At 47.8% G+C, this 24656-nt stretch overlaps 1 protein-coding gene across 5 annotated transcripts in view; it reads right to left on the bottom strand.

Annotated features, from left to right (window-relative positions):
* LOC140393742 (leucine-rich repeat neuronal protein 3-like) overlaps window positions 1-24656 on the bottom strand; it is a 229891-nt gene that overhangs the window by 5856 nt on the left and 199379 nt on the right. The window contains exons 2-3 of one of the 5 annotated variants that reach the window (XM_072480086.1): window positions 24161-24253; window positions 14070-14231 (exon numbers count right to left, since the gene is read on the bottom strand). The gene's annotated coding sequence lies outside the window, so the exon portion shown is untranslated. Of the gene's footprint in view, window positions 1-14069; window positions 14232-14327; window positions 15169-15951; window positions 16598-17141; window positions 17386-24160; window positions 24254-24656 lie in introns of those variants that run through there. The other 4 variants (XM_072480090.1, XM_072480088.1, XM_072480087.1 and 1 more) reach the window with 4 other exon arrangements.

Raw genomic sequence — 24656 nt, forward strand, 5'->3', positions numbered from 1 at the left:
CCCACTCCACACTCCCACCTCCTTGCCCTTCACTCCATTCCCTATGATGTGGAGATGTCAGCATTAGACTGGGGTGAGCACAGTAAGAAGTCTTACAACACCAGGTTAACGTCCAACAGGTTTGTTTTGAATCACTAGCTTTCGGAGCGCTGCTCCTTCCTCAGGTGAATCCTGACTCGTGATGTGACTCACCTGATGAAGGAGCTGTGCTCCTGTTGCTCTGTTTATCTGGTTATAAATATGGCGGTCAATATGGTCGCCTTCCTTAATCCTAATTATGTTTACTTTAGAGTCGCCAGGTATCTCTCAATACCGCCACAAGGTTCAACCCGAATACTGATCAAAGAGCCAATACACCAGTTAGTTAGTTCAAAGTCAATACTATTTATTTACACACACAGTAAGATCTACTCATGCACAACAGTACTACAAACTAAACTATCTCTAACGCTAACGCCTATACTTAACTTCGGGTGCCCACTTAGTCAGAGGAACAATGGCCATTGTTCGGATCTGAGGCTGTTGGGTTCGAAGATATACAGGAGAACAGCTAAGGTCGTCCGTCTGGTAGCGAGCGTTGACCTTGAACTTACTTGCTTCTGGTGATGCTGGTGGAAGGGTCTCTCCGCTTTGAGAGCCAAGTCCAAAAGCGCGAGTCTCTCGTGGGGATTCCATCTTATATTTGGAGGGGCTTCACGCGCTTTTAAACTTGGTCCCAATTAATTGGGCCACTTCTCGATCACTGTTATCGATCTTGACCAATAAAGGGGCGGGTGCCCTGATGGCTGGGCGTGTCTCAGGTGGCCGTTGGCCTTGCTTTGTTTGTGCTTTTCGGTTGGGGAACTGGCGCCGGGATGTCTGCAATAGTATCGGTTACCTGAGTGTCATTCCTTTGTTTCCCGGAGATGGGCCATCAACATGCTAATCGACCCATTGTTTCAATTCCATCTGGGAGCTGTTTCCCAAATATCCATTCAGGCTCTGTGCCTGCTTGTTTTCTAGCATTGTCCACAGTTCCCTATATTCTTTGCGAGCGTCCATTTTGTATTCTGGAAGTGGCCATCCCAGATGGCTACTCCGAAAGCTAGTGATTCGAAACAAACCTGTTGGACTTTAACCAGGTGTTGTAACACTTTTTACTCTTCCCTCCCTAGTGGAAATGGGAAGCCATTATTGCACTGTCAATGGTGTGGTCTGTCCTTTTGGCGAAGGGCTTTGCTGGCCAATCTTCTGAGCACCTAAAACCAACTTGGACCGGCATGGTGTCACAGTGGTTAGCACTGCTGCATCACAGCGCCAGGAACCTCGGTTCGATGCTGGCCTCGGGCCACTGTCAGTGCGGAGTCTGCACGTTCTCCCCGTGTCTGCGTGGGTTTCCTCCGGGTGCTCCGGTTTTCTCCCACAGTCCAAAGTTGTGCAGGTTAAGTGGATTGGCCATGCTAAATTGTCCCTCAGGTTAGGTGGGGTTGCAAGAATAGGGCAGGGGAGTGGACCTAGGTGGGATGCTCTTTCAGAGGGTGGGTGCAGACTCGATGGGCCAAATGGCCTCCTTCTGCACTGTAAGGATTCTATGACCCAATGAGCATCGAGGTACACATTTAGGTCGCTTCTGCAACTCAAAGGAGCCCGAATGGTTGATGGAAGCAGATTCAATTATGACATTCATGAGATATTTGGATAAATACATAGATGGGGAAAATAATGACCAGGCTATGGGAAGGCAATAAGAGGGCGGAGTTAATTGTGTATTTGTAGCAGAGAGCCAGCATTGACATAAGGGGCTGAATGGTCTCCTGTCTTGAATCATTCTATGATTCTTCCAATCATTAAAAGGGCCATTATGTACTGCAGTGTAAGCACGGTGTCTGGTTAGCGTGGCATAAAGGGGTCCGTTTTGACTTTGCAAATCATCCATCTTCAACCCGATCATTACCAACCAGTCATTGCCTCTGCCACAGAATTCTCTGCCTTTTGCTATTTAAACACCATCGATTCTTGTCATCATCTGAGATTAGTGCCTTGTCTTTGTTTCTGAAAATGGTTTCCACGATAACATCTGCACGATTAACCCCAAACCTGCCCCGGTACCTGCTCTAAAGAGGACATTCATTGGATCTGTCCTTTTATCAGGTCAGGCTTTAATTTTCTGTCATAGTCGCTTATGTCCATCGTGGGCCACAGATTCAGCACAGTGCGACTCATGAGGAGGTGGAGACATGCAATTTAACAAATGCAGTAAATCTGTGTTTGGACAAGAAGCTACAACCGCTTTGACAAAGAGTCACCTGGACTCAAAACTTTAGCTCTTTTCTCTCCCTGCAGATGCTGCCAGACCTGCTGAGATTTTCCAGCATTTTCTCTTTGGTTTCAGATTCCAGCATCCGCAGTAATTTGCTTTTCTCCCCGTGTCTGCGTTGGTTTCCTGCGGGTGCTCCGGTTTCCTCCCACAGTCTAAAGATGTGGATTGGACGGCTAAATTGCCCCTAAGTGCCCAAGGATGTGCAGTGGTATTGTCGCTGGACTAGTAATCCAGAAACCCAAGGTGATAATCTAGGGACCCGGGTTTGAATCCCACCATGGCAGGTGATGGAATTTAAACTAAGTAAAAATCTGGAATTAAAACTCTAACGATGACCGTGAAACCATTGCCGATTGTCGTAAAAACCCATCTGATTCATTAATGTCCTTTAGGGAAGGAAATCAGCCTTCCTTACCTGGTCTGGCCTACATGTGACTCCAGACCCACAGCAATGGCTCTTAACTGCCCCCTCAAGGGCAATTAGGGATGGGCAATAAATGTTGGCACAGCCCACCTCCCATGAACGAATAAAAAAAAAGGTTAGGTGGAGTTACAGGGATAGGGTGGGGGAGAGGGCCCAGGTACGGTGCTCATTCAGAGGGCCTGTGCAGACTAGATGGGCTGAATGGCCCCCTTCTGCATTGTAGGGATTCTATAATTCAATCCCAACACACACAGATTCAAATACAGACACGGCACTGGCAAATGCTTCATGTTGCCAATGGTGTAGTGGGAGGTTTAAGAAAATGTATTCATAGAATCCCGAGGGTGCGGGAGGCCCATCGAGTCTGCACCGACCTTTCGAAGGAGCACTCTACCCATATTCACTCACCCAACCACCCTTCCCTTCTTTGGGCAGCACGGTACCACAGTGGCTAGCACTGTGGCTTCACAGCACCAGGGTCCCAGGTTCGATTCCCCGCTGGGTCACTGTCTGTGTGGAGTCTGCACATTCTCCCCGTGTCTGCGTGGTTTCTTCCTGGTGCTCCGGTTTCCTCCCACTGTCCAAAGACGCGCAGGTTAGGTGGATTGGCTATGCTAAATTGCCCTTAGTGACGGGGTTACAGGGATAGGATGGAAGTGAGGGCTTAAGTGGGTTGGTGCAGACTCGATGGGCCAAATGGCCTCCTTCTGCACTGTATGTTCTATGTAATTCTTCTGTAATCCCATAACCTAACTTGCACCTAACCTGGACATTAAAGGGCAATTTAACATGGCCAATCCACCTAACCCATACATCTTTGGACTGTGGGAGAAAACTGGAGCACCCGGAGGAAACACATGCAGACACGGGGAGAAAGTGCAAACTCCACACAGACAGTGGCCCAAGCCGGAATTGAACCGTGGTCCCTGGCGCTGTGAGTCAGCAGTGCTAACCACTGTGCCACCGCGCCGCCCATTGGCCTTATCATTTCTATATCCACTAATACGTTGCTTCCCTATGTATTAATCATTTGAGTTGCCAAACGTCAATAAAACTATTGCCCGAATTTTGCGCTCCCCAATGGATTTTGTGGCGTTGGGCAGGGCGGGGAGTGGTGGTTGGGGGGGTGGAGGTGGAGGAGGGAGCATAAAATTGTGTTGATGGGATCCCCCCTGGCACCCCGCCCGCTCTGACATTTTAAAAATAAATTTAGAGTACCCAATTATTATTTTTTTCCGATTAATGGGCAATTTAGCATGGCCAACCCACCTAACCTGCACATCTTTGGGTTGTGGGGGTGAAACCCACGCAAACGCGGAGAGAATGTGCAAACTCCACACGGACAGTGACCCAGGCCCAGGATTCGAACCCCGGTCCTCAGCGCCGTAGTCCCAGTGCTAACCATTGTGCTGCTGTGCTGCCCTGACCTGCCCGCTCTGATTTGTGCACTATGTTGTGGTGGGGTGGGCAGGGTCTCAATTAGGAAGCCCACCCTTGTCCCAGTTAAGGCCCTTATTGGCCACTTCAGGGTCTTTTCCTGCTCAGCCTCAATTTTTAGGTTGGCTGGTGCTGGATAACTCAGGGTGCGAAAGAGAAAGATTTACCAACCTCAATCTCGGGTACGAGTAATGGGTGTCCTCGCTCTCAGGAGTAGGACATGCCTAGAGCGGTGTGGTATTATCAGGTATTGCAGTACCCAAGAGGCTGTAGACCATTGGGTAAACCTAGGAGTTTACCATTGGCTGTTTGGTATGTAGCTCCGCCCTGACAGGCGGGGTATAAGAACCGGTGCCGTCCCAGCAGCCCTCATTCTGTACCGAAGCTGCTGGGCCTTCAGTTATGTTACAACCTCGTCTTTGAGTTTAATTGATCGTGCATCAAGCGGGCACGTCAGAAGTGCTGGGTGTGAGCTTTTGACCACACAGACACCCTTTCCAGTCATTTCCGAAAATCAGGCAGCCTGTGAGTGGGGCCAGGAATCCTGGACTTTCAGTCTCTGAGGGAGGCTTTTCGCTGTCGCTTTTTTATGAATACTCATCCAATTAGATGGGAACTATCCCGACTTGGCTCAAGCTCAGTCTGCCATGCCCTCCTGAAGTTCCTCTTTCATTTCTGTACTGTTCACAATATCAGCTATGGCTCGATGGCTTTCACGCTCAACTCGAGATCAGAAGGTTATGAATGGAAGTCCCACTCCGGGGCTTGAGTTCAAATCCTGGACTGGAGCTCCTCTGCGGTATTTAGGCAATACTGTTGCCATCTTTCAGATGATATTTTAGACGGATGGCCTGCCTGCTGTCTCATGTCTTAAAAGCTCCCATGACATTGTTTCAGGACAGACAAGTTACCCTTGGCTTCCTGGCAATATTGATCCCTCAATCAATGAATAGATTATCAGGCCATTATCGTACTGCTGTTTGCAGGAACTTGTGCAGAAATTGGCTGCCATATTTCTGACATTATAATAGTGACAATACTTCAAAAGTACTCCAGTGCTTGTAAAGCAATTTGGAATTTCCAGAGAGGCACTGGATAAACGTCAGGTGGCATGGTAGCACAGTGGTTAGCACACTTGCTTCACAGCTCCAAGGTCCCAGGTTCGATTCCTGGCTTGGGTCACTGTCTGTGCGGAATCTGCACGTTCTCCCTGTGTCTGCGTGGGGTTCCTCTGGGAGCTCCGGTTCCCTCCTACAGTCCAAAAATGTGCAGGCTAGGTGGATTGGCCACGCTAAATTGCCCTTAGTGTCCAAAAACGTTGGGTTGGGTTGGGTGGGGTTACTGGGATAGGGTGAGGTTGTGGGCTTAGGCAGGGTGCTCTTTCCAAGGGCCAGTGCAGACTCGATGGACCGAATAGTCTCCTTCTGAACTGTAAATTCCATGATTCTATGATTTTAAATACAAGGATTTATTTTCTCTCCATCTGCACTGGAAGGTAGGCACAGAAAATCCCAGGATATTCTATTGAAAGAAGAGCAAGGGGCTTCTCTCTGGTGTCCTACGTTTATCCTTTAACTAATATCACTAAAAAAACAGATTACCTGATCGTTACCATCTTGCTGGCTGCAATTTGGCTGCTGCTTTTGTTAATTTACAACAGTGACTACACTTCAAAAGTACTTAATTGGCTGTAAAGTGCTTTGGGATGTCCTAAGGTCATGAAATGTGCTATAGCTATGCAAGTCTTTCTTTGATGTCAAAAATGCTTAAATATCTACAAATCTTAAAAGGGCATCATCTTCAAGTAAAATGTAATTGGTACAGGCCTGTGGTTTAGACCTGTCCGTCATTCTCAGTGTGACAACATCACTCCAAAGTGAGCCAGTGATGTACTTCAACCTCCTGTGGACCAATAAGAATGTCCCAGTGCAATGCCACAAGGGCTACTGTTTCTTTGACACGAGTGCACTTGCACTCAGTGGAGATTGCCTGGTACAATAATGTGCGGTCTCGACACTTAGCAAAGGCCACACTGGGCTTGTTGTTGGGCAGTGGCTGTAACACTGGACTCCAGCAATGACGAAAGAGGTGCTGGCTCCTTATCTGGTGCCAACATGATTCTGTTAACCAAGTGATTTGATGCTCAACATCCTATTCAACGCACACAAAATTCTTTGCCTTGCAAAAGATTACGTGGATTGGACAATGCAGGCCCTTCTGGTCTGTACTTGTCTCTGTGCCCCTCACGAGTCCCCTCCCACCTCTCTTCATCTCATCCTATCAGCATCACCTTCTATTCTTTTTCCCCTCATCTGCCTTTCATCTCAGCTTTTCTTTGTGGGAGCAAAGTCCACATTCTAACTGATTAAACATTAAACGTGAGCAAAAGCCCCCAGAATCCACATCCCATTTTGGAAGATGCAGGTTGGATGCCAGGGGACCAACACGCTCTGAATAGTGGTTTGATCAAAATATTTTAAGGACTCGATGTGCCTGAGGTGGCCTTTATTCTTAACGTTTGAGGAGTGGGCTCCGAAGGAAGGAATGAAGGGCTAGATTCACCAGGTGGATGTCTTTACAGCACTGCTTGTGGGCCGGGAGAGGCAGCAAACGTTCCCCTGTTCCATCAGACTTACCGACACATAAGCCAACCCCGCCATAAGGCAACTCGTGAGAAGCCTGCTGCCTCCACATCTCCCCACCCGCACGTAGCACAGTCCTTGGTTTCCATCCTGTCAGAGAGCTGGACGGACTGTCAAGTTGGCTGATTGCAGCAAGGAAGCCTGTTCGGCTTAGGCAGAGTCTTTGAGAATTCCGTTGCTGCCCTTTTCGCAAATCCTAAAATCCTCCGTCCCACCTTCCAACTCACAGTTATGATCATAGAGCCACAATGTAGGCAAATGAAATTCGGAACGGAGGATGTAAAGGCCGATTAATTCCTCTGATAGCTTGTTGAGTGATGGTGTAGCACTGAGTGACTGAGAATCAGATTTGATTCCCAGGCTGTGTTGAGTTAAGGCGATCTCAGCTTGTAAGATGCTGTAATTAGCCTTTAATCCCTACATGCAATCAATGAAATATCAGCCAGAGTTCCTGCTCTGAATCACCGTTCACTGACTCCTCGAAACCCGACCTCAGTGGACAGTGCTTGAGGATCAGGTTAGGCTCAATGGCGTCAGTGTTACATTCCCTACATGAGAAGAAGGTGGTTCCTGCAGTGTCATTTTATGGGGTGTGGGCATCGCTGGTGAGACCAGCATTTATTTCCCATCGGGAATTGCCCTAGAGACGTGGCGGTGAGCTGTCTCGTGAACCGCTGTAGCCCCGATGTGGAGATGCCGGCGTTGGACTGGGATGAGCTCAGTAAGAAATCTTACAACACCAGGTTAAAGTCCAACAGATTTGTTTCAAACACCAGCTTTCGGAGCACTGCTCCTTCCTCAGGTGAATGAAGAGGTAGGTTCCAGAAACATATATATAGACAAAGTCAAAGATGCAAGACAATGCTTTGAATGCGAGCATTTACATAAGAACATAAGAACTAGGAGCAGGAGTAGGCCATCTGGCCCCTCGAGCCTGCTCCGCCATTCCATGAGATCATGGCTGATCTTTTGTGGACTCAGCTCCACTTTCCGGCCCGAACACCATAACCCTTAATCCCTTTATTCTTCAAAAAACTATCTATCTTTATCTTAAAAACATTTAATGAAGGAGCCTCTACTGCTTCACTGGGCAAGGAATTCCATAGATTCACAACCCTTTGGGTGAAGAAGTTCCTCCTAAACTCAGTCCTAAATCTACTTCCCCTTATTTTGAGGCTATGCCCCCTAGTCGGTAATTTTCAGGTAATTAAGTCTTTACAGATACAGAGATAAGTCTGTGTTGTCGGATGACTTGAGTGGGTTTGTGATCTGTAGCCCTTTCAGGATCTTGTCTGCTTACTTGCATATTTGTAGTGTTATGGGCGAGGCGTTTTCAGAACCCCAAAATGTATCATGGAGTTCAACCAACCTCTCCCTTTAATGGATTTGTTGCTTTTCCTAGCACACGGCTTGTTCCCTAGGTGTGGAATTACAATTATGGACACGTGGGTTTTTAAACACAAAACACTGTTATTTCCATGAACTCAACTTAACATCTTAAACAAACAATGGATCTCTTAACAACCCTTAGTTCAAAGATAACTCAGTAAGTATTGCAACAGTAAATAATTCCTTAAAATGCTCCTTCAAACTTAACACCTTTAAACAAAATCACATCAGGTTAAAGGTTTAACTATTATGAGTTTAGATCACCCAAATGATCCAGAGATGGTCTTTTATGGTAGAGATATATATGCTTGGTTGACTTCAGCTCCAGCACCTTGCTTTCTTCCTGCAGCTCTCCGGAAACACACAGACACACCCAAGCTGCTTTCTCAAACCTGGCTTTCTCCCTTCAAGCAGATCACAGCAAACCAGAACTTCTCAAGCTGCTGTCTCAAACTGGCTTTCTACTTTTAAACTGCTCTCAGCAAAACCAGCCAGGCACTTTTAAACTGCTCACAGCAAAACCAGCCAGGCACTTTTCCAAACTGAAACTTCGAAATGGCTGAACTGAGCTGAGTTCCACCCACCCTATGACATCACTGTTTTCTTAAAGGCACATTGCTTAAACATCCAGTTCTTAAAGGTACTCTCACATGACAGTAGAAACTCTGGATTATCTCTGGATCTGTAAAGACTTAATTACCTGCCAATGCTCGCATTCAAAGCATTATCTTGCATCTTTGACTTTGTCAAAATATATGTTTCTGGAACATACCTCTTCATTCACCTGAGGAAGGAGCAGTACTCCAAAAGCTAGTGTTTGAAACAAACCTGTTGGACTTTAACTTGATGTTGTAAGACTTCTTACCTGTGCTGTTCAGGAGGGAGTTCCAGGATTTTGACACAGCAACAGTGAAGGACTGATAATGTATTTCCACATATTTCCATAGTCCAAAGATGTGAAGGTTAGGTGGATTGGCTATGCTAAATTGCCCTTAGTGTTCAAAAAAAGTTAGGTTGGGTTACGGGGAATAGGATGGAGGTGTGGGGATGGGGGGAGGTGTGGGCTTGGGTAGGGTGCTCTTTCCAAGAGCCTATGCAGACTCGATGGACCGAATGGCCTCCTTCTGCACTGTAAATTCTATGATTCTATGAAGTTAGGATGGTGAGTGGCTTGGAGGGGAGCTCCCAGATGATGGTGTTCCCATGTATCTACAGCTCTTGTCCTTCAAGGTGGTGGATGTTGCCGGTTTGCAAAGGAGCTATGGTACGTTTCTTGCACATGGTACACACGGCTGCCACTGTGGGTTGGTGGTTGTGGGAGTGAATGTTGAATGTGGTGGCTGGACGATGTTGAGTTTCTCGAGTGTTGTTGGAACTGGACTCATCAAGCCAATGGAGCTTATTCCATCACACTCCTGACTTGAGCCTTGGATGTAGGGAGTCAGGAGATGAGTTACTCACCACAGGATTCCTTGACACTAACCTCCTCTTGTAGCCACAGTATTTATATGATTGGTCCAGTTCAGTTTCTGTTCAATGGTAGGCCCCAGGCTGTTGATAATTGGGGGAGAAGACCATTGCCTGGCACGTGTGAGGCACAAATGTTACTTCCACTTATCAGCCCAAGCCTGAATGTTGGCCAGGTTGGATCTGTCCTGTTTTTTGTGTACCGGACACACCCGGGCAATTTTCTGCAATGCTGGGGAGATACCAGTGATGTAGCTGTACTGGAACAACTTGGCTAGGCGAGCGGCAAGTCTTCAGTACAATTGCTGGGATGTTATCAGGGCCCATAGACTTTACTATATCCAGTGCCTGCAGCAAGGCCTGGACAATATCCAGTCTTGGGCTGACAAGTGGCAAGTAACAATTACGCTTCACAAGTGCCAGGCAATGACCATCTCCAACAGGAGAGAATCTAACCATCACCCCATGACACTCAATACAGCATTATCACTGACCCCGCCACTATCAACATCCTGAGGGTTGTCATTTACCAGAAACTGCCCAGATAAATGCTGTGGCTACTGTAAAAATCCCCTAGTCGCCACACTCTAGCGCCTGTTCAGGTACACAGAGGGAGAATTCAAAATTTCCAATTCACCTAACAAGCACGTCTATCGGGACTTGTGGGAGGAAACCAGAGCACCTGGAGGAAACCCACGCAGACACGGGGAGAACGTGCAGACTCCGTGCAGATTCTGACCCAAGCCGGGAATCGAACCCGGGTCCCTAGCATTTTGAAGCAACAGTGCTAACCACTGTTCACATCCTTTGTTCTCTCTGGGGACTGCCATTAGCACTCTTTCCCCTTGGTTTCTGTGGCCATTAGCACCCGGTTTCCCTGGGTTTCTGTGGCTATGACTCATCTTTCATTCTCACTCCACAGTAAAATATTTCCCATTTTCTCTTTCTTATAGCTTTGACAAAGAGTCATCGGACTCGAAATGTTAGCTCTTTTCTCTCCCTACAGATGCTGCCAGACTTGCTGAGATTTTCCAGCATTTTCTCATTCGTTTAAGATTCCAGCATCCGCAGTAATTTGCTTTTATCCAGTGCTAACCACTGTGCTACCGTGCGGAGTGTGATGGAATACTCTCCACTCACCTGGGTCAGTGCAACTCCAACACTCAAGAAGTTTGACGCCATCCAGGACAAAATAGCCCACTTGATTGGCACCCCTTCCACAAACATTCACTCCCTCCATCACTGGCACACAGCACACAGTGGCAGGCGTGTGTACCATCTACAAGATGCACTGCAGGAACTCACCAAGGCTCCTTGGGCAGCACCTGCCAAATCCACTGCCTCTACCATCTAGAAGCATAAGAGCAGCAGATACCTGAAAACACCACCACCTAGATGTTCCCCTCCAAGCCACTCCCATCCTGACTTGGAAATAAATCTCCGTTTCTTTACTGTCGCTGGGTCAAAATCTTGGCGTTAACAGCACTCTGGGTGTACCGACAGCACATGGACAGCAGCGATTCAAGAACACGGCTCCTCACCACCCTCTCAAGGGCAATAACAGTGGGCAGTAAATGCTGGCCTAACCAGCGATGCCCGCAGTTCATAAATGAGCTTTTAAAACAGGTCACGTGGAATAATTCGGATTGGCGGAAGACAGGCATCTGTGATACTGGGGAACCCGGGAGGAGCCGGAGATGCATTATCCGGCACATCTGGCTAAGGATGGCTGCAAATGATTCAGCCTTCTCTTTTGCACTGATGCACCAAGGATATGCAGAAAAATAAACAAGGCTGGAGATGGTTAATATAGACGATTATATCTCATTTCCCAGTGCAGGTAGCATGTTTCAATTGAGAGCAGTCTCTCTAATTGCCACAATACATTGAGAATAACTGCTCAGTTCCTACTGTGCCTGGCCAGTTGGATTTTCAGCTTCTCTGGAAAGAACAGCTCATTACAGGCCAGTTATTTCATGCTATTTTCATTACCACAGCTACTCTGGGATTTGCGCTAGGGGACAGTTTCTTCGCGAGGAATTCAGGTGCCCTGATTGCTTATATGCAAATGCTTTTTTTCTTTGAGTCCAGTGTTGGTTTTTTTTTTATGCGTTTGACCTCGGGAGCGAGGAGTAGGGTAACCTTGGCTGGTGAGAAATAAATGGAATCTTGTACACAGTTTCATTTGACAAGCTGCTGTTTGTTTTCTTGTTTCAGTGATTTAAAAGACTTTGCATTGTCTCTGTGGAAGACTTTGTACTCTGCTGAAAAAACAACTATTATTTCTTGCATCGACCTCCATCAGCTACTTGTTCAAACATAGCACCTTGCGGAAGAATGAAAGACTTGTATTAATGCTATGCCTTTCACCTTGAGATGCCTACAAGTGCTTTATAGCCGGTGAAATAGACACTGTTCTAGCACAGGAAATGTGGCAGACGATTAGTGCACAGCAAGCTCCCACAATTGTTACAGTCATCAGATTATCCGTTTTAGTGATGGTGGCTGAACAGGAAATATTGTTCAGACTGGGGAGAGCTCCCTTGCTCTTCTTTGAACCAGGGGATCTTTTACATCCACCCGAGAGGGCAGTTGGGGCCTTGGCTTGATGTTTCATCCCAAAGGCAGCACCTCTGCTGGTGCAGCGCTCCCTCAAAGCTCCATTGAGAGGGGCAGAATTTGTGCTCAAATCTCAGGAAGTCATGGGTTATGGGAAACAGGCAGGAAAGTGGAGTTCAGACCAATATCATTTCAGCCACAACATTATTAAATGGTGGAGCAGGCTCGAGGGGCCATTTCGTTTATCCCTTCTTCTGTATTCATGTTCGTATGGAGTAAATCTTGGGGTCATGGCTCAAGGGTGATAAAGATTTTGAGTGCTACATTATAATCACTTTGACTCAGCTATGTTTCCAAGCCAGTGCTTTGGTGAAATATGGCGATAACTGCTTTATGCCCCATTCCTCTTGGGCAGTTCTAATAGTATCCAGTGTAATATCATGAAGCATTAATTTAATCCCATTGTCTTCAGCCGATGCATGCTCACTGTTGGATGCACAGTATCATGACTGGACACCTTCAAAATGCCCATCAAGTGTGAGCAACGACAGACAGTTTGCAACTTGAAGTTCGTTCATACCTCCACATGGGAATCTTTGACCAGTATCTCACCAGTTCAGCTCAAAGGCATGAAGGTCTAGTGACACAGTGGGTAGTGAACATCCCTGCCTTTGAATCAGAAGCTCTGGGCTCAAGTCACACTCCAGACCAAGGAAGGTTTTTAAAAATCATTCACAGGATATGGGCCTCACCGGCTAGGCTAGCATTTATTGCCCATCTTTAACTGCTCTTGAGAAGGTGGTGGTGAGCCGCTGCTGTCTATGTAGTGTAGGGACACACACAATGCTGTCAGGAAGGGAGTTCCAGGATTTAGACCCAGTGACAGTGAAAGAACGGCAATATAGTTGCAAGTCAGGATGGTGTGTAGTTTTGAAGGAAACTTGCTGGTGGTGGTGTCCCCATGCAACTGCTTCCCTTGTCCTTCGAGGTATTTGAGGTCGCAGCTTTGGAAGGTGCTGTCAAAGGAGCCTTGGTGAGTTCCTGCAGTGCATCTTGTAGATGGTACACACTGTCAAAGCTGTCGTTGGTGGGGGGAGTCGATGTTGAAGATGGTGGATGGAGTACCAATCAAGCGGGCTGCTTACTCCTGGATGGTGTCGAGCTTCTTGAGTGTTGATGGAGCTGCATTCATCCAGGCAAGTGGAGAATATTCCATCACACTCCTGGCTTCTGCCTTACAGATAATGGACAGGCTTTGGGGATTCAGAATGTGAGTTACTCACTACGGAATTCCCAGCCTCTGGCCTGCTCCTGTAGTCACAGTATTTATATTTCTGGTCAATGGTACCCCCCACCCCCCACCCCCGCCCAGGATGGCATTGCAGCCAAATGGTTGAATATCAACTTGTAAATTCTTCCAACATGCATCAATGGCAGGCAGTAAGAATGGGAGAGATTCCTGGCTAACCATGTGATGGAAAGAATGTTGGAACCTCTACCATCACGATTCGTTGCTCCAGACTACAACACACGTGTAGAAATGTATGGTGCCACAGGAATTTCCGGTTCCTCATGTGTGGATCAGATTGGTGGCAACAACATGGGGTTCAATCCCATTCCAGCTGGGGTGGATTCGGGATCTACCTCCTCACCCGACTCGTGGTTGAGATCATGGTAGTGCGGGTCATCCCTCTCTTCAGGCCCAAAACGGAAGAAGAAGTAGGCATGAAAACATATGGGGACGGAGAAAATGTCAGTTCTGATTTTCAATTATGGGAGCTTGTTTCCTGGGTAAGGTTTCTGGTTAATGGTTTCACAACTTTCATTCCTTGAAGCTTATTGCTAACCTTACCTGGAACAGGCAGAGGTGCTGACTGAGTGAAGTCCACAAGGATCCAAGAATTGGGGACAAACGTGATGAATATGGAAATTGATCTTGACAGTCTCAATTCAGCTCTTCGGGAACGAAGGAAGGAACATACAGAACTTGTAGCTTGTTCCTATCAGTTTGTTTCTGTAATAAAGAAACACACATTAATTTGAACAGGGGAGTAAGAAAATTTGGAATGCGAAAAGATCATTTGCCCGTAAAGCCTTTTCCTGCACAAACCATGCGGTTGATTTTCATGCAGAGTGGTTTTCAGGCAGGTGTGGGTCTAACGGAAATGTTCCTCACCCCTGAGGATCCTTTCCTTGGTCCGCTTGCCGCCCATACTGGTCGTCTGCTTTGGCTAATTCTGCGCCATTTTAGCACTAAATTATTAAATCAAGTTATTAAATGGGTTTGAATTTTGCTGTGTTAAACGTGGGTGATTTTTTAAAATGAGAAAATAAGCGATTGACTGGATGATAAGTTGGGTCGAAGAATTATTGGCTAGGATGGAAGGGGCTGGAGGAGAGATAGGACAAATAATGCGATTAGTCAGTGCAAGCAAAATCTGTGGACAAATTAAAAATTCAGCAAAACTGACGTGAGAATAATTTTACACTGCATGTCTTCAGAAATTGGGAGAACTCAAAGCGGAGCACCAGGGCTAGGTGGGATAGACTAGGGAATAGTTAAAAGGAGTAATACTTTCCATTGATGGCCTTTTGAAGGTAATTAAACAGTGATGTTGACCTTTCAAAGACTCCTGAACAATTCTATTATTATTCAACTAACTGATTTGCATTTCATGTAAATAAATGCCTCTTTCTGAATATTTGGATAATATTTTATAACCTCGCTCTCACTTTCTACATCGCTGCCAGAAATATTAACCAGAATTGCAGCAATTTCCTCGTCCAGTTCTTTGTTGATTTCCAGTTTATCCCATCTAACCCTGATGTCTCGCTTTTAATTCGCCGCATTTCTCTTTGTGACACGCGCTCACTGATTGATGTGCAGAGTAATTCCCAGGACGATATCTGCAGAACCTGGAATGGGGCCAGAGATTTCATTTGTGAAAAATGGCGTTGTTCTTTAATTCGTTACCACCCACCACACCCACTCTCACCGCCCCCCCCGCCCCCCATGTCCCCACAACACCCATCCCCCCCCCCCCAGCCTCCCTAGGAGTGTCTCTATTCATTATTTTTTAGAACATGGGTTTTTAACGTGACATGTTCCCTAGTGAGTTTTTTAAGAGGGTTCAGAAAGGGGAGGGGGGGGGGGGGGGTGAGGAAGCCTGAAAAAAAAATGTTTCTGTATTCTTAATATTTGTTGATGTTCTCCGCAGCGGTGGTGCATTTCTGGTTGATTCGCTTTTGGAAGTAATAGGTCCCTTGGAGTGTACCGATATTTTCAGTGTTCTCAGGAGAGTATCGATAAGTTTGGGGGGGTTCCCTGTGGGGAATGAAGTGGGGAGGGCAGAGCAGGTTGTCACGTTCCTGAGAGTGTGCCAATATTTGCTGGGGAGGATGATGTGGATTGTGTCAATATTCATGGGGGTGCTCAGGATTATATCAATGTTTGCGGGGATTCTCGAAAATTGTATTTTCCGGGGTACGTTGGAGTCGTCAATATTTGCAGAAATTCCCCCCCCCTCCCCCCAGCACACATTGCAGTATTGACAATCCATTAAACGCCATGCCAAAGCCACATGGTCATGTGGCGTGGGTCAATGCTGGACGGGGGCACTGGGCATCCATGTTGTGGCCTGGACTCTCTGGCATGTGTTCAGGGGCCTTGAGTGACTGCCACAGGCAATGACTTGACCAAGAGTTGTCCTTCAGGAACAATTGCTGACCCTTACATCTCGCTGTTTGATACTGCAGGTGAGGAGATAATCAGGAACATGGAGCCCGGTAATCCTGTTGTCTGGTGCATTGGTTACAAGCAGGAGAGGAAAGGAGAAGAGCGCGGCAGAGGCACCGGGCTCACCAAAGGGAGGAGCAGAACCCTGAAGGCCAAGGGGCAGCATGGCCGCCTGCGCATGCAGAGGGTTAAGCCCACAGAGCTGCCATTTGTAGGGGCATCGCTGGACCCGCGGCGGCAGTGCAGGGCCGCGTGTCAGCGCCGGAGCCATGCTGGCCCCCTGATTCGCTGGGCCAAGAGGCCCGTTGATGCTGGCGTGAAACACTCTGGTGGTTACGCCGGCGTTAACACTTGGCTGGGATTTTGGAGAATCCGGGCCCAGGATTTCATCAACACATGAAATCTTGCAATATTGTAAAGTTGGAGGTGGCCACAGAGATAAGGAGGAGAGAGGTCTTGGCGGGATTTGAAAACAAAGACTCAAATTTTAAAGTTATGGTGTTGTTCGCCTGGTGGGCGGGGAATGTGGGTGAGTGTGGATGGGGAGGGCGGAAGGCGGGAATTCATAGAATTTACAGTGCAGGAGGAGGCCATTCAGCCCATCGAGTCTGCACCGGCTCTTTGAAAGAGCACCCTACCCAAGGTCCATACCTCCACCCTGTCCCCATAACACAGTAACCCCACCCAACACTAAGGGCAATTTTGGACACTTAGGGCAATTTAGAATGGCCAATCCACCTAACCTGCACATCTTTGGACTGTGGGAGGAAACCGGAGCACCCGGAGGAAACCTACGCAGACACGGGGAGGATGTGCAGACTCAGCACAGACAGTGACCCAAGCCGGAATCGAACCTGGGACCCTGGAGCTGTGAAGCAATTGTGCTATCCACACTGCTACCGTGCTGCCCACAAATTTGGTGGGCCAATATAGGCCAGAAGGCTCAGGAGTGATGGGCGACAGGTGTGAAGGAATTTAAGTTGAATAGATGGAAAAATCAATTGGGGGAGGGGCATTCGTTCCCGGTCAGGGAGAGTGAAATGGATAATGGCTCAGGCACTGATGGTGCAGCAGAGGAGAAAGAGCCAACACACACTAATCCAGAATCAGAAGGGAGTGTAAATGAGCCATAGGGTTGGAGGATCGTTGAGTGGCAAGGGAAAAGGCGGCAGGTACATTTGGAAATACCTTGGGCTGGATTCTGCAATTCTGGGGCGGTGTGTCCACGCCGGCTTGGGAACGGGGGAAAGCTGGTGCAAAACGGCCACCGATTCCCCGTGTTGCTGGGGGCGAGCAGGGAGGCAGCGTGGAGCACCCGGATCTAGCTGCCGATACGCCCCGGAGCATTGCCGGGTACGTGGCCGTGCATGTGTGCGACGGCGGCCTGCAGCGACCGCGCCGTGCTTCATGGCAGAGGCCGCTCGCGGACAAGGCCCACAAAATAGTCGCCCCCCCCCACCTCGGCCAGCTCGCGTGCCCTGGATCACCTTCCCACAGTGCCCCCCCAGCCCCGAATAATGTCCCCCCTGCCTGCGGATCGGCCCTCCCGCGACTGTGGCGGCGCTGGACTGAGTCCGCAGCCGCCACGCTGAGCTCCTGACGGGTGAGACCATGAGATATCCACGCCGTCAGGAACGCGGCCGGTTGGGGGGGGCGGACCATCGGGGCGGGGGCCTCAGGAAATGGCCTGAGGCCGTCGATACGCGGCGCGGCGGCTTTGGAGGGGGCGGGGCATCGCGAGAGCGGCACCGCCCCCGATTTTGGCGGGAATTTTGGATTCGCCGAACACAATTTCAGCATCGGCGACCAGAGAATCCAGCCCCTGGTGTCAGCTTGACTCAGTTGTTCATACTCAAACTCAAGCTTCCAGGACACAGGACATTCTGTCCAGAATGGCTAAAGATGACATTTATGCGTCTGTTTCTGTGGCTGAGACCACACTTACTGAGTGAGCCCTGCGGTCAGGCTCACTGCACTGCTTATTTTTAGCTTCTCCATCTGGAGTTTGTCTGTAATATATTACTGTGTAGCTGTGCAGTTTTGGCTTCACTCTGTTATTAATCACAATAAACCTGATCTTAGCAAAAAGTGACTTGATACAGATGAACTCTTCTCAGTAAAATCAACCTTCTTTGCAAAGTTTTCAAATAAATCAGTGGGAGAAATGACACGAATCAGCCTGTGCTCGATAGATGACAGATACCTGAGCTAAGACACACGACCTGTGTGGTGAGCAAAGAAAAGACTGTATTTATATAGAGTGCTTTTCACATCCACTTGACAGCCAATGAATCAACTTGGAAGCATAGTCACTGCTGTTACATGGGTAAACTCAGGTCCTGCTGATGCGTGATGAGTTGTTTGGTTTTTGGTGATGTTGGTTGAGGTTGGCCACGGCATCAAGAGAATTTGTTATTCTTCACAGTGGTGCCAATGAATCAGTACACACCCACCCGAACAGACTGAGGTTTCCAGCAGCATAATCAGCACATGTGGAGGGAACAGTCAAGGGAGCGATGTCCTTTATGTATGTCCACCTCACACGTTAACCTGTCGTTCCCTCTATCGATATTGACCGACCTGCAAAATGTTTCCAACATTTTTGTCTCTTTGTTCTCTGGTTTTGTATCTCATCCTTGTCCCTCACCCCTGAACTCGCTGTGTGTTTTCTCTATCGCCTCGGTCAGCCATGGGCTCAGTTGGCAGAACTTTTGCCTCGGAGTCAGAAGGTTGTTGGTTAAACTCCTACTCCAGCACTTGGGCACAAAACGCAAAGCTGACTATAGAATCTGTAGAGTGAGTGGACATACATGGAACGAAGGGTAGGGCGCAAAATACTGCTTTATTGACATGTGCACTAACTCTCCCTCCACTCCCCAAAGAGTCTCCAAGCCCGACCTACACTCAGGTCGGTTTTTTTTCACTGTGTGAGCTCCCCTTGTTAAAGAAGAAGCCCCGTCCCATTACCAGGGAGGTTCGTACTCTGTGGAGATCATGGAGAACCGGATGGGCCACACCCCGTGACTTCTGCGGAGGTTGTAGCACTGACATTATTCCAGTGCAATACTGATTGAGTGCTACTCTATCAGAGGAAGAGTTGACCCAAGGCACCATGGGTGAATATTAAACAATGTCTCGGCACTATTAGTAAGAAGGATAGGAGAGTTACCCCAATGTCCTGTAAAATATTTCATCCTCAATCAACATCACAAATATGTAGTAATCACCCCCCACCCCCCAAACCCCCGGAAGCCTTTTTCTTAGCCCAACTGACTCGGTCATTCCAAAAGCCACATTTAGAACCGACCGCTTGGACAATGCATGTGATTACCCTCCCCCCACCTCCTCCCCAAAATCTTCTCCTGAAACCTGCTGAGGTCCAACCTCCACCTGTGTAGCACCTGGGACTTTCACTACCTATAAGAGAAATTATTATTGGATCTAAGGCTGCATTGAGACTGGAATGCAGGACATATTTGTTCCAGTCTGAGTTTTCTGACAGTACGTTTGAAGGTTATTTTTGCTCTGAGGATCCCGATGTGCTCCATAATTCTTCTTCTTTCTCCAGATTTTTCTCCCCTTCCTGAAAGTGTGACACAGTCAAGGACGGGACAACCCTCCTTAACCTCAACAGGTGCCCCATTCTTAAAGTCTAGGAACTGAATATGGGGAAACTACTCGATCCGGGGGACAATGGAGCAAGGCCCAATGTTTAACGTGAATACAATGGAAGTCACTTTGAAATAGAAAATATATAGAACACACAATATCTCTTAACTTGGCTTGCTTTTATACGCCACTGGATAAAGTCTAAATGACTGCAAATTCAACAAAGGTGATCAAGAAAATAAACCCTCGGCCATCCTTCCCCCCTGAGTCCAAGAACACAGAGGTCAACTGTGATGCCTCAGTTCCACCTGAGCTAAAATAGCCGTCCAATTGACATCGTCTGATACCCTCTGATGTTAGTTTCTCTGCAGTTTGGCCTTTCACACCTTTTGTTCTCTCTGGGGACTGCCATTGGCACACTTTCCCTTGGTTTCTATGACTATTAGCACCCGGTTTCCCTGGGTTTCTGTGGCTATGACTCATCTTTCATTCTCATTCCACAGTATAAATATTTCCCACTTTGTCTGTTAGCTTTGACAAAGGATCATCTGGACTCGAAACGTTAGCTCTTTTCTCTCCCTACATATGCTACCAGACCTGCTGAGATTTTCCAGCATTTTCTCTTTGGCAATTGAGATCCTGCACCTTTGGGGTTTAGCACATCAGGTGGCGCGTATAGTCACAGGCGGAGCGGACCTGAGGTCTCAACCTAAACCTATCATCCCTGCTGAAGGAGGAAATAAGCCTTGTGTGGCATCCATGGAGATACCAGTTTCTGATCAGTCACAGTAATGTTCACAGGATGGGGAAGGAAATCAATTAACAATTTATTTGGTGAGTGACTCATGTCATAGATGTAGTTTGGAAAGCGATATTGAGCTTTGAGGCACAGTAGGGGCCTATATTCAAGCTCTGCCACACGATCTGAGCAGTGATTTTTTTACAGCCACAGAGAAAAACTATACTCCCTTGCGAGTCGTTCGATAACTCGAGAAAATCTTCAGGAGACGGGAGAAGGTGATATAAACGCAGGTTTATTCTAAAGGCAAAAGTAAGGATTTACATACATACAGCGCAGAGGTCCCAGCCGGGGCTACCGATCATGCCAGTCCCAATCCGGGCTGGCTTTTAAGTGTTCGTTTCAGGAGCTCCAACTCCTAGGCCTCTGCCCCTTAGCGGGAAAGCTCGTACTCCACCAGCCCCATGGGGGAGATCAATTAGGTCGTTCCATGGGTCTCGTGAGGGCTATTACAAACTCGGAGCTCATAGCTTGAAAACCATTGGGAAAAGGTCAGGGCTGAGAAGAGGAGAAAGGTTTTCTCTCAGAGTTGTTGGGATCTTGAACGCGCTCCCTGAAAAGATGGCGGAAACTGATGCCAAAAATATTCTTAAAAGGGAAATGAATCGCTACTTGAAGATGACGAACTAAGGAAATTAGGGGATACGAGGATTGTGTAGGAACGTCCTTACTGAATAGCGGAGCAGGGCTGAAGACAGCGTTTGCTCTACTACTCATGGAATCATAGAACCTATAGTGCAGAAGGAGGCCCTTCGGCCCATTGAGTCTGCACCGGCCCTTGGAAAGAGCACCCCACCCAAGCCCACCTTTTTTGGACACTAAGGGCAATTCATCATGACCAATCCACCTAACCTGTACATCTTTGGACTGTGGGAGGAAATCGGAGCACCCGGAGGAAACCCACGCAGACACGGGGAGAACGTGCAGACTCCGAACAGACAGTGACCCAAGCCGGGAATCGAACCCTGGAGCTGTGAAGCAACAGTGCTAATCATTGTGCTATCATGCCACCCCGTCTCCTGTTCCTTATATTCTTCCTACTGTCTCGCGGACAAAAGGCGGGGATGTGGGATTAAGCATGACTGCTCTTCCAAAGTGTCAGCATGGGCGCAATGGGCTGAATGGCCTCTTTCAGTGTTGTACATTCCTATGTTTCCATGGTAACTGGCTCCACTGCCCCAAGACCAGTGAGGTGAGGAGGACGGGCAGCAACTTTGAAACCACAAGTCAGTGCGCCCAAGAGAGGAAAGCGAGACAGCTGGCGGCTGAAACACACAATGAGACCTTGCCTCAGGATTAGATTTGTCATGAAAAAAAAATATCAGAACTATATTGAACTTTGAAAGGCAGGATGAAAAGGTGACAGGTCCGAAAGGTTAACTCTATTTCTCTCTCCACGGACGCTGCCAGACCTGCTGGGCATTTCCAGCATTTCCTGTTTTTATTTCAGATTTCCAGCATCTGCAGGATTTTGCACTTGTACACATTCCGTATGACACGTTCCGACAAATAAGTCACAACTTGTTGGCTGGAATATTGTTCAATTGCAAGCTCCATCGCTAAAAGCCTACAGGATATAATTTGGGTATCGATTCTTTTTGAAATGGAAAAGCCTTTGCAGTTTGTTGAACAGTGAAGCCTGTTAATTTGTTTAAGAAAAATGTGACTGAGGGCAGCTGTATGATTACAACAGCTAGATTGCAACACACACGATACGCGCTGCTTAAAAAGCAATTTTACGTCTTCGCTGGGGCACATTGCAAGTTACCTTTTGAAGGTCACTTAGCTGGTCGTCAAGGTCGCCAAGACCTGTCGCCTTAAATTGGCTGAGAAAGGTCTTCGGGGCCCCGTGTAATAACTATCTGGGATTTGCATTAGGTTCAGATACTCCCAACTAGGCAAGGTTAGCCCCTTTGATTGTTTTGCCATTTTGGATGTGGGTTCAAATAAAATCTGGCGAGCAAGACTTTCTTTTCCTTTGATAGAGGCGCAGAGCTGTCGACACCAGGTACCTAGTACTGGGTCACCTAGCACCATGAATTCTAAAATGCGGGGCCGTGCGGTAAAACTGCATATCATGCACCTATTAGAGATCATTTGGAAGCGATGATCTCACCAGAAAGTGTAGGGCTGGAGTTCGGACAAAGGTGACGAATGCAAACAGGCTGGATTCTCCGCTGTCGTGATTTTCCGTTGCGGCGGCAGACCACACACGCCCGGGGATTTCCCGACGGCGTGGGGCTGCCCACAATGGGAAATCCCATTGACCGGGACGGAGAATCCCGTTGCCAGCAGGGGCGCGCCGCACCAGAAAACCAGTGCGGTGGGACGGAGAATCCCGCCCAATTTGTTTTTAATGGTAAAGCACCACATAATCCCATGAGACACAAGAGACATTTAAATGATTAGAAATGACCAATCTCGATGATGTTCTTGAGGAGACACTGGGGAGTCACATAGCGCAGAAGGAGGTCATTTGGCCCGTTAAATCTGTGTTAGGATTTTGAAAGAGTTGCCTAATTAATTCATAGATTTATCATAGAATTTACAGTGCAGAAGGAGGTCATTCGGCCCATCGAGTCTGCACCGGCTCTTGGAAAGAGCACCCTACCCAAGGTCCACACCTCCACCCTATCCCCAAAATGCAGTAACCCCACCCAACACTAAGGGCAATTTTGGACACTAAGGGCAATTTAGCATGGCCAATCCACCTAACCTGCACATCTTTGGACTGTGGGAGGAAACCGGAGCACCCGGAGGAAACCCACGCACACACGGGGAGGATGTGCAGACTCCGCACAGACAGTGACCCAAGCCGGGAATCGAACCTGGCACCCTGGAGCTGTGAAGCAATTGTGCTATCCACAATGCTACCGTGCTGCCCAAGTTCCTCTCCCCTTCTTTTTTTCAACAGAACCCCAAAATGTTTGGCCTTTTCGTATTTTTTATCCAATTGCCTTTTGAAAAGTACTCGAGAAAGTGCGGAAAAGATTCACAAGAACGGTTCTGGGGTGAGGATCTTCAGTTACTTGGGCAGATTGGAGACATTTGGACTGGTTTGCTAGGGGGAGAAAAAGGCTGAGAGGAGACTCGATCGAGATATTCAAAACCATGAGGGGTCCGGACAGAGTAGACAGAGAAAAATTGTCGCTGCCACTGGAAGGATTGAGAACGAGAGAACCTGGATTGGAGTGAGTTGGCGAAGGGAGGAATGGAGGCTCGAGGAGAAACGTTTTCACAAAGTGAGTGGCGAGGGGCTGGAGGGTTCGGGAGAGAAGGTATGGGAATGGAACTAGGTGCACTGCACATTCGGAAAGCTAGTCAGGACACAACGGGCCAAATGGCCTCCTTCTGTGCTGTAACCATTCTGCGATTCTGTGGCTATGCCTAAGTTGTAAATGAATCTGCTTCCACCACCTTAGCGCACCCCAGATCATCATGACTTGACGAAAGCGATTTAGACAAGCTGAGTGAGTGGGCAAACGCATGGCAGATGCAGGACAAAGGTGAATTTATACACTTTGGCGTGTAAAACAGGAAGGAAGAGTATTATTTAAATAGTGATACATTGGGAAGTGTGGATGTACAGAGGGATCTGGGTGCCCTTGTACAATAGGCAACGAAAATACAAAAGGCATTAATCAATTAGGAAGGCAAATAATATGTTGGCCTTCATTGCAAGAGTATTTGAGTTCAGAAGCAGGGATGTCTTACTGTAGTTATTGAGGGCCTTGGTGAGGCAAAACCTGGAGCATTGTGTGCAGTTTTGGTCTCCCTCCCTAAGTAAAGGTATACCTGCCTTGGAAGAAAAGCAATGGAGGCTCCCGAGGCTGATACCGGTGCTGGTGGGACTGTTCTCTGCAGAGAGATTGGTTCGATGGGCCTGTAGTCACTAGAAGGATGAGAGGAGATCTGATTGAAACATATAAAATTCGAACAGGGTTAAACAGACCAGGTGCAGGGAGGGTGTTTTCCCTGGTTGGAGAATTTAGATCCAGGGGGCACAGTCTCAGGATACGGGGTAGGCCATTTAGGACTGGTGGAGATGGTGGCAGAGTGGTAATGTTCCTGGATTAGTAACCCAGAAATCCACGCTAAAGTTCTGGGGCAGGGGTTCAAGCCCCATGGCAGCTGGTGGAATTTAAATTCAATGAATCCCTCTTTCTGTCATGTGAAACTCTTTGACTGTGATGAGGAAATGTTTCTTCACTCAAAGGGTAGTGAAACTATGGAATTCTCTCCCACAGAAGGCTGCGGAGTCCAAGTAACAGAATGTATTCAAGAAAGCGATAGAT

This window comes from Scyliorhinus torazame, chromosome 17 (assembly GCF_047496885.1).
Source record: "Scyliorhinus torazame isolate Kashiwa2021f chromosome 17, sScyTor2.1, whole genome shotgun sequence".
Classification (NCBI taxonomy): domain Eukaryota; kingdom Metazoa; phylum Chordata; class Chondrichthyes; order Carcharhiniformes; family Scyliorhinidae; genus Scyliorhinus; species Scyliorhinus torazame.